This window comes from Macrobrachium rosenbergii, chromosome 51, assembly GCF_040412425.1.
Source record: "Macrobrachium rosenbergii isolate ZJJX-2024 chromosome 51, ASM4041242v1, whole genome shotgun sequence".
Taxonomy (NCBI): Eukaryota; Metazoa; Arthropoda; class Malacostraca; order Decapoda; family Palaemonidae; genus Macrobrachium; species Macrobrachium rosenbergii.
Window position 1 is genome coordinate 72,772,087 of NC_089791.1, and position 10,000 is coordinate 72,782,086.

The following is a 10,000-nucleotide window of genomic DNA, read 5'->3' on the forward strand; positions in this document are numbered from 1 at the left end:
GTACTAGCAAGTGGGTTTGGCATAAACTTGGGCCACTCTAATTTGGGACATTTGGGAGTCGGTTCTCACTTGTGCCATTGGCGGAAGAATAAATCCCATGGAAAGCTGATGATATCTTTTTAAGGTTTTCAGGTTTATTTATTTTTAAAAATTTTTTCCCATTTTACTTCAATCTTAATGCTAAGTTGTGTTAAAGATTTAAGTATCCCTGGACCCTTTGATGGTAGCGACTCGGCACAGTTGACAACCGCAGGAACCTCCTCTGACCTCTCTCGGGAAAAATCAGGAAAAAATACGAATGTAATTACACTGGAGCCCTGTGCTCCAATAAAAAGAAAAAAAAAAACCAAATATCTTGACCCAACCTTGACCCACTTCGACTCCCTCTTTGGGAGTGGAAGTTGGTCAAGATTCATGACCTTAGAAACAGAGAAAAAATATCGGCATTGAAATTAGAAAACTTCCTATTGAATCGACTTTTAAGTACTGAAATGTCATTCAGACAAGTAAAACAACAGATGTGGTTAATAGAAACCACAACAAGAAATCAATCAGAAAATTACTTAAATATAAAAAATGTTGACAATATAAAAGTATATATTAAAAAACATGACAATATGAACAGTGTACAGGGCACCATAGTACTCCCTGATAATGAAGAACCAATAGAAAAGAAAATATTGCGAGATTCCCTTAAAAAAAGGTACACCAATGTACAAGATTGCGAAATATACAATATAACCAGTAGACGGAATAATGGAAAAACACTAGGAATAGCAAAGATAAAATTTGAAGGCCATGAATAACCCTTAAAAATTAAAATCTTGGGCCAAAAGCAGAGAACTGAGACCATATGTGCCAAAACCACTACAGTGTCAAAACTGTAGTATGTATGGACATACAACGAAAAATTGCCATAACACATCTGTATGTGGATCTGACAAACATGCCTCACAGTGGAGGTGTGGTGAACCAAAATGCGTGAACTGTGGACAAAATCACCATGCAAGATCTAAGGAGTGTATGTATTATATATACAATACAAAATTAAAATTACTTCAGGGAAGGACAGGAATGCCTATAAAAGAGGCCAAATTAGAATTAAAGGTTAGGGGAATGCATGATCCCGCTAAGAAACGAACTTTTTCTACAGTAATAAGATCGAACAATGAAACAAAAATGAAAATAAATAAGAGTAACAAAACCCTGATAGATCAAACTCAAAGAAAAATAACCACTTTGCAAGAAGAAACTAATATACCAAAGGACCAAGAAATGTATACAAATCTTTGCTCAAATTCATTTGAGATATTAAGAGAAATGGAATCACTAGAAGACAATACAAGCACCACAGAAATATTAGAAGACAGTTATGATAAATTAGAAACTAAAGAAAAAAAGAGGCCTTTAGAGAGAACTCCACCCAAGACCAACAAAAAACTAACTATTATTAGAGATACATCCATTAAAATAAAGGCAGGAGACCCCAAGAAAGAACATAAACCAAAAAATAAGAATATACCTTTGTCTCCTAAAGTAATAATAAAACCAATGGAAACAGATACCCAGAACATCAAAGAAATAGTAGAGGAACAAACCATTGACAAGAATGATTATGTGATGGGAGAAGAGATTACTCCATCACCAACAATAGGTGCAGCAACAGTAAATGAAAAAACGACACACGAAAACACATGTGGATGTAATGAATGTTTCATTGAACTGCGCAACAAAAACGAAAGCATAACAAAGGACAGTTTAACAAACACTATACGAAATTTTATAAGATACAGAAATAAAGAAACTACTAGTTTAGACACTCACGAACAGGGCTTTATGTGCATTGGACACATAATGTCTTATAAAGAAAAACAAATAAATATTGTAAATCCGATTTTAGAAAAAATGCAAATTGACGATCCACAAAAAGAAAATAACACTTGAACACACTAATGTGATACTTTCAATAATTATATTATACAATGGAACGTAAATGGTCTACAGACCAGATTACATTTGGGAGAAATATAACGATTACTAAAGGAATATGAGCCAATGATACGATGTTTACAACATGTCAACAAAACAATATCAACAATAGCTAAACATACCTTAGTATCTACATCTAGAGAAGAAGAAGGAAATTTAGGTACTGCTATATATGTACATAACAAAGTATGTTATGGCAGAGTACCTGTAAATTTTACAGCCTTGCATATATCAAGTATTAAAATACGAATAAAAAACGATAATTACATTATTCATAACGTATATAACCAACCTAATAAAAGTTATGACATTGATAAACTTAAAGATTTACTTAACAATACCAAGGAATCTAAATTAATAGTAGGTGATTTTAATGCTCACAACCCAATATGGGACTGTCATTGTACAAACTCAAATAGAACAGGTAGTAAAATAGAAGAGTTCATGGATTCCAACGACATGTGCTGTATAACGAAATTAGCAAATATTTTTCAGAAGCACATGGAACATTTTTCTCAGCAGACTTAACTTTATGTACAACAAGCATAGTTGACAGATTGGATTGGAATACAGTTGATGACTTGCGCACCTGTGATCATTTCCCAATATTAATTTCCTTATTGCAAAATAATCCTGCAAAACATGTCCCTCACTATAACATTTATAAAGCAGATTGGGAGCGATATGAAATGCACACTAGAAATATCCCATAATTTGAATATTTAAAAGACCATAATGAAACTAATAAATTTCATGTTGATATCATTAAAAATGCTGCTGATAAAGCAATACCAAAGTCAAAACCCCATCTAACAAAACACAAAGTTCCCTGGTGGTCTGATGAGTTAATAGAATTAATAAATATAAAACACTCAATAGGGAGACGATTAGATAATTTGGATAGAAAGTTCAATAAAATGAATAAAAAATTACCGATATTAGAAATAACTTTACAAAAAATGACTGTATTATTACTAGATACTGATATATTAAAACCTGTATACAACAAAATATCTGCAAAATTTAAAAAAGAAGTAATTTCATGGAGGAAATATGTATCAGATCTCTCTAATTATACTCCCAAACAAAAAATGTGGGAAAAATTCAGGAAAATATATGGTACGCATGTCAAACCACCTAGACATGCCATATTAAAAGATGGGAAAAGAACACTTGATCCAAAACAAATAAGTAATATAATGGGAGAAAAAATAGCAAATGTAAGTAGTAGTAAGGATTTAGATGAACACGTCTGCACAAAAAAAAATAGAATTAATAGCAATAAATTCTGAAACAATAGAAGATACATCGTATAATAAAAAATTTAGTATGTCAGAGTTGGAATATGCTCTCTCGAACAGCAATAAATCTGCTCCTGGAGGTGACAATATTTGTTTTGAGATGATCTACCACTTAGCACCTTTGGCAAAGTCATACTTATTAGAGTTTTATAATCATTTATGGCTTCGAAATTTATTTCCAGATGAATGGCGTAAAGCTATAATAATTCCTATCCCCAAAACTGGAAAGGATCCCAGTAACGTAAATAATTACAGACTAATTTCTTTAACAAGCCGCTTATGCAAATTGTTAGAGAAAATGGTAAATGCTCGACTAACATGGCACATTCGAGAAAATAAAATTTTAACTCCCACTCAGTTTGGGTTACGGTGTAACAGATCTACATTGGATTCTCTCTGTAACTTAGAAGACCATATATGTAGAGGTTTTGAATGAAAACAAATTACTGTAGCTGTCTTTTTTGACAATGAAAAAGCATACGATACTACATGGAGGTATGCTATATTAAAAACTTTACAAAACAACAACATCCGTGGACATTTACCTAGGTTTATACAGAGCTTTTTGACAAACCTCAATTTTCAGGTGAGAATTGATGATGATCTGTCTAGAACATTTCCACTTGAAAATGGTGTTTCACAGGGAAGCGTCCTTAGTGGCACACTGTTTACTTTAGCAATTAATGATATCAGTAAAAATCTACCTATTGGCATTAAAAGTAACCTGTACATGGATGATTTTGCCATATATTATTCAGCATCTTGAATAAAACATGCAGAATGAATCGTTACTAAAAGCATAGTAAAAATAGATGAATGGGCCTCATCTGTAGCGCTATAGAAGCTATTCAGAGTTACAAATCAAAAATAATATAGTACAACAACTTAAATTATATCTCCATAAATTATATAATAATGGAAAAAATGTAGAAATTTTCCATAGATAAAACTCAAGCAATCATGTTTTATAAAAATAAAAAGTGGATAAAAGGTGTAGAAATAAATTTAAAAATCAGAAACCATAGTATACCAATTGGCCAAACAGCAAAATTTTTGGGGTTAGTATTTGATACCCACTTCAACTGGAGAACCCACATTACATATGTAAAATCTAAAAGTAAAAGAGCATTAAATCTAATTAGAAAACTATCGAACACTACCTGGGGAGCCGATAGGCATACCCTTACTGTACTGTATAAAGCAACTGTTCTATCCATCATTGATTATGGAAGCGAAGTATATGGCTCAGCATCTGACGCAGTGCTGAAAATGTTAGACCCTGTTCACAATGAAGGCCTTAGAATATGCTCAGGAGCCTTTAGATCATCACCAAAATCATCGTTACAAGTTGAATGTGGTGAACTGCCTTTGTCTCTTCATAGAGAGCTAGTAACAATGAAAAGTGCCTTAAGAATTCAAAGTAGTGATTCTCCAACCAAAAAATTTTTTGAATTAAGAGATGTATTTATAAACAACCATCCACAACCTCTCCCAATTAGAGCTAGAAGATTATTTGAGTCGCTGAATATAAATATACAAGTGCCTTTAATAGTAAGATCACCTCCTCCCTTGACAATGAATAAAATGAGAATTTGCACATGAGACCTCAAGTATTTATCAAAAAGTAACTCATATACACCAGAACACCATAGACAGCATACAATAGAGCATATAAGCCGAAAAGGTCCACATTACGCAATATATACAGATGGATCTAAATGACAACACGGAGTGGGATATGCTGCAGTGTCCCAAGACAAAACTGATAAGTTTTCTCTTCCTAATAATACTTCCATATTTACAGCAGAATTGTATGGAATTGCACCAGCTATAAAAATAATTAATCATCATTCAATAATTTTGTGATTTTCAGTGATTCAAGAAGCTCCTATAGAAGCTATTCAGAGTTACAAATCAAAAAAATAATATAGTACAACAAATTAAATTATACCTCCATAAATTATATAATAATGGAAAAAATGTAGAAATATGTTGGATCCCTTCCCATGTAGGGATCAAAGGAAATGAAGATGCAGACAAAGCAGCTAAAGCAGCAACTCACATGACAAGATCAAATGTGAATATCCCTGTTACTGATTATGTAACTCACATAAATATAAATATTTATATAAATAAATGGCAATATATATGGGATGAAGAACCTGAAAGTAATAAATTGAAAGAAATAAAACCTAATGTTAAAAAATGGAGTTCATCATATCAGAGAGAGAGACAAGCACAAGTAATTTTAACACGTCTCAGAATAGGCCATACTCGTCTGACACATGGGCACTTAATGAGCAGCCCACATGGCCTGGCTCCTGAGTGCTCAGAATGCAGAGTAATAATAACAGTCAGACATGTGTTATTTGAGTGTCCAAAGTAAGACCAACAACGGTTGTCAACTTTTGGAAATAGATCTGTGAAAGAAATTTTGTCAGAATCTCTTACATTTTCAGTCGTTCCAGTTTTGATGTTCTTGAAGAACTGTAATTTAATTAATAAAATATAAAAATAAGTAAAAAAAGCACAAAAACCCTTTTAACACTTGTTGAATCTTAAAAAAAGGGCAAAATTTTAAAATTTTGCTTAATTTATATTGTGAATTTTAATATACCATTTTAGTATGTATGTAAGGAAGTCTGAGTAAATGTATTTATTGTATGTATGTGTTTCAGTATGAGAGGATGTGCCTATGTGCAGTTTTTTAATTTCATTTTAATTCATTCATCATTGTACTGAATGATCTATTGGGTCCTAGCGCTTGACCTCAGGCCTGGACATAGTATTTTAATCAAATCCTTCGGGCCAGCCCTGTGAGAGCTGAAAGTCAGCTCAGTGGTCTGGTTAAACTACTTTAATAATAATAATAATGGGGATGTCCTTCCCTCAACGCCACTCTGTTGCCTAGTTACCTCCACTAGGGAGGCCTTAACTCCAAAACCACCTGACTGGGACACCGCCACTGTCAGCCCTACCTTCCGCTTACCAAAGTGTTCGATGGAAGGGGCACTCTCCATACAACACCAGGCCCAGTCCTTGATCCTCACAAGAGGATGGCCACCAGAAGTTTCCTCCCTCACTGTCTAGGGAAATCGTCAGGTACCGCTGCATGACCTGTAACGTAAGAGGGCGCCCCGCAAAGTGGTCGGGGTGCCCTAGAAAGCAAAATGCAATGGGCACCATAACCTTAACCATTTCAAGAGGCTCTGATCTCCACCCAAGACAGGAATCTCTGTCTCACGCTACCTCAGGTACACTGAGGGGTTTTGCACCCCTGGGTCCCTCGTCAGCCATGCCTGACTCCAAGTCTCTGCCAGTGCCACTTGAGAGCCCTGAGCAGTGCCAAGCTCCATCTGTCTCAGACATAGTGTCTCCACTAACCTTAACCCCTGTGCCTGGCCCCGAGTTGGTGCCAGTGCCGGAACCAAATCATGTCATGGATCTTCCTATGGTAGATCCTCCAGACCTCACTGAATTGATCATCGTCAGTTATGAGACTCTGACCACCCTGGTATCTTCTTCTCAATCACCTTCATCTGCTGAGGATGAACCTCTGGCAGACCTTAATGCTATACCTTCTCTGATCGACCAGGAACTGTTTGGCAGGGATGCAGACGCTGGTTCTACCCTTACAATGGTTGTCATAGCGGGAATCTCTGTCTCATGCTACCTCATGCACACTGAGGGGTTTTGCACCCTTGGGTCCCTTGTCAGCCACGCCTGACTCCAAGTCTCTGCCAGTGGAACTTGAGAGCCATGAGCAGTGCCAAGCTCCATCTGCCTCAGACTTAGTGCCTCCACTAACCTCAACCCCTGTGCCTGGCCCCGAGTTAGTGCCAGTGCCGAATCCAAATCATGTCATGGATCCTCCTATGGGAGATCCTCCAGACCTCACTGAATTGATCATTGTCAATTGTGAACCTCCGACCCCCACGTTTCTTCTTCTCAATCACCTTCATCTGCTGAGGATGAACCTCCGGCAGACCTTAATGCTACACCTTCTCTGGTCGAACAGGAACTGTTTGGCAGGGATGCAGACGCTGGTTCTACCCTTACAACGGTTGTCGTAGCAGCCAAAGCAGGGAGCCCGCCCATAGCTCCTCGGGCTACCTCTGATCCTGCTCCTGACAGCACTTCTGGCCTTCCCCAAGAGTCGGTGCCCTGTCACCTCCTAGGAATGGCATAGTCTGACCATTTCCATCTCAGAGGCGGTAGCCTGCATGATCTCTGCCTAAGTAGACTAACATCTAACACCCTAGGCAATCTTTTAGTACTCACCCTGATAATAAACTCATGATAAAACTGTCCAGTACTCAAGCTGATACAAAACTGCCCACTTAACATAATTAACCCTTCATGTTGCTCATGTCCAAAAATATTGCATGGGTTATTCCGTAAAGAATTGTGTAATCCGTAATCAATTCCATTTAGTTAGGTCAGTGTCATTTAATTTAGTGCCAGGGCAGTAGGATAGTAACCGCTAGAATTGCCAGTGATACAAGCATGAAATTTGGCATAATGATACTTCAGTCCACTCATTTACAGGGGTGGAGCCCTTGTATATCACATGTTTCTTGCAACGGTTGCTAGGGAACACGAACCACCCTACCAATGGCAGCATAAGCCGATTCAGGAAGAAAATTTTTATATAAACCACCAACACCTTTTGTTAGACATATTTATAATATTTATGCAGTAGTAAAATGTTACAGGCATCAGCAGTAAGTAACAATTAACATTTATTTTGTTGCTAGGCAACTCACCGACCATAGTAGCAGTCCGCTTACATCTTTATCCAACATTCAAAAGACATTCCTACTTGCAGCAGGTTAAAATTATACAGGAAGGGAATATGATTAATCTATCTAGCAGTCTATTGGCTTGATAACTATGTAGACTATTAGAAGTATTTATTACACTATAATAGCTAAACAATAAGTATGTGCTTGAAATTATTACAGTGATCAAATTCGAAGAATAGAATGGAGATATATATTCAAACACGTATGTTACTAGCAACACAAACACAGTATCAACTAGCTACTTCACATTTCATACATTGTCACAAGGGCATGTGCAGTAAACTGTACACTTAAGGTGTGCCCTTACACACTTAAAGTCTGTGGGAATTGGATTAGCTCTGGACACGATGCACTTGTTTCAGGTAGATTTGTCCACAGTGGTCTCCAATGCTCTGGACAGGTCCACCCCCATTCAGCAGGGGAAGGCAACTGGCATTAGCATGCCCCCAATGGTGTCCACCCTGCAATCAAATTCCTGATATGTTGTTGTAGAGCAGCTTTGGAGGACTGACATCTCACGCCACTTTTACGTGTGAACAGAAGCTTTCTGGCTTAACCCCGAATCATGTCGCTGTTCTGTCATTAGAAGAATGGTGAAGTACAGAAATGTCTCTTCAGTTATTTGTTCTGGGCATCATGCAGAAATAGAACCAGCACCAGTGAATTCATCATGTGTTTATACCTTCCAGGCGGTCTTCTTTCCGACTTGGGCAAACTGTGACACTGTATCACAGCCAGTGAAGGCATGGAACACAGAGTGCTAATGACTTTTGGGGCCCAAGTGAAGCAGATATCTCATGAACTGGAATGTTTATTCCTTGCCACAGCTTTGTGCAATCAGGCTGTTCAATTGCACCTACTTCCAGTTGATTGCTAACACAACAACATCAGTATCAACAGTTCGAACAAGAATCTTGCCCCAAGCATCAGCATGGACCATCATTCTGGAATGCTTCCTCATTGATTACATGGAGCAATGTTAGTGATGTCTCGAATCGGTCACATCAGCACCATCATAAGAATAAGAGGCTGCTCTGCTGAAGTGCGTGTCAACAGTTCTTCATTTAGTAGTTTGAACAGCTCGATTTTGTTGTTGTTAACACGAAGGAATTGCTGCCAGTTCTTTGGTATGGGGCTGGATACCTGCACACGTCTCCGTTGACTAGGGCCCCTTACACGTGTTTCTCTGGTCTGTGCCTTCAGACTGTTATCCACATACTGATCCCAGACAATATCATAAGCCATGAACACATCTCTGCCTTCTTTGTAGGTATTCATTGCTGGTAGATGCATGAGGATTCTGTCTTTAAGATGCGTACTGTTGACTCGAGTAGTAACATCCACGCCTTCTGTTCTAGCCTGTCACTGTAGAGTTCGTAAGATCTGCAAGTCTGAAAACCTTGATGCCTTCATCCTGCCTCTGTTCATTGTATGATATCAGTTCTGCTAAAACAAAGACCCTTTGGTCATTGAGGCATCTGGCTCTGTGTGTAATTAGCGCTTTATTGTACAGACTGGCAAGACATCTAGCATTTCGAGGGCAATCAGGTCACCTGAACTTAATTTTGCTAACAGTTTCGTCCAACTCGATAATCCAGCTGAAATGTACAGACTTTTGTTTTCTGTTGTCTCCCCTTTGAGAAACAATTAGACCTTTATCCTCTATAGTGTGGGGGTATCTGCATCCCCACTACTACTTAATGTGAAGATCCTTTTAAGTTGTTGCTTCTTCAGTACATTTCCTTCCATCATGCACGATAGTTTACTTTTACTAAACTTCAAGTAACAAGATTTATGCCATTAGCATTCTGTTCCTTAAATGTGGATGCTATACCATTTCCCTGGTCCAACTGTGTGATGTCTATCTGTATTGGCATTAAATCCTTTGAAACTGAAGGACAGTCT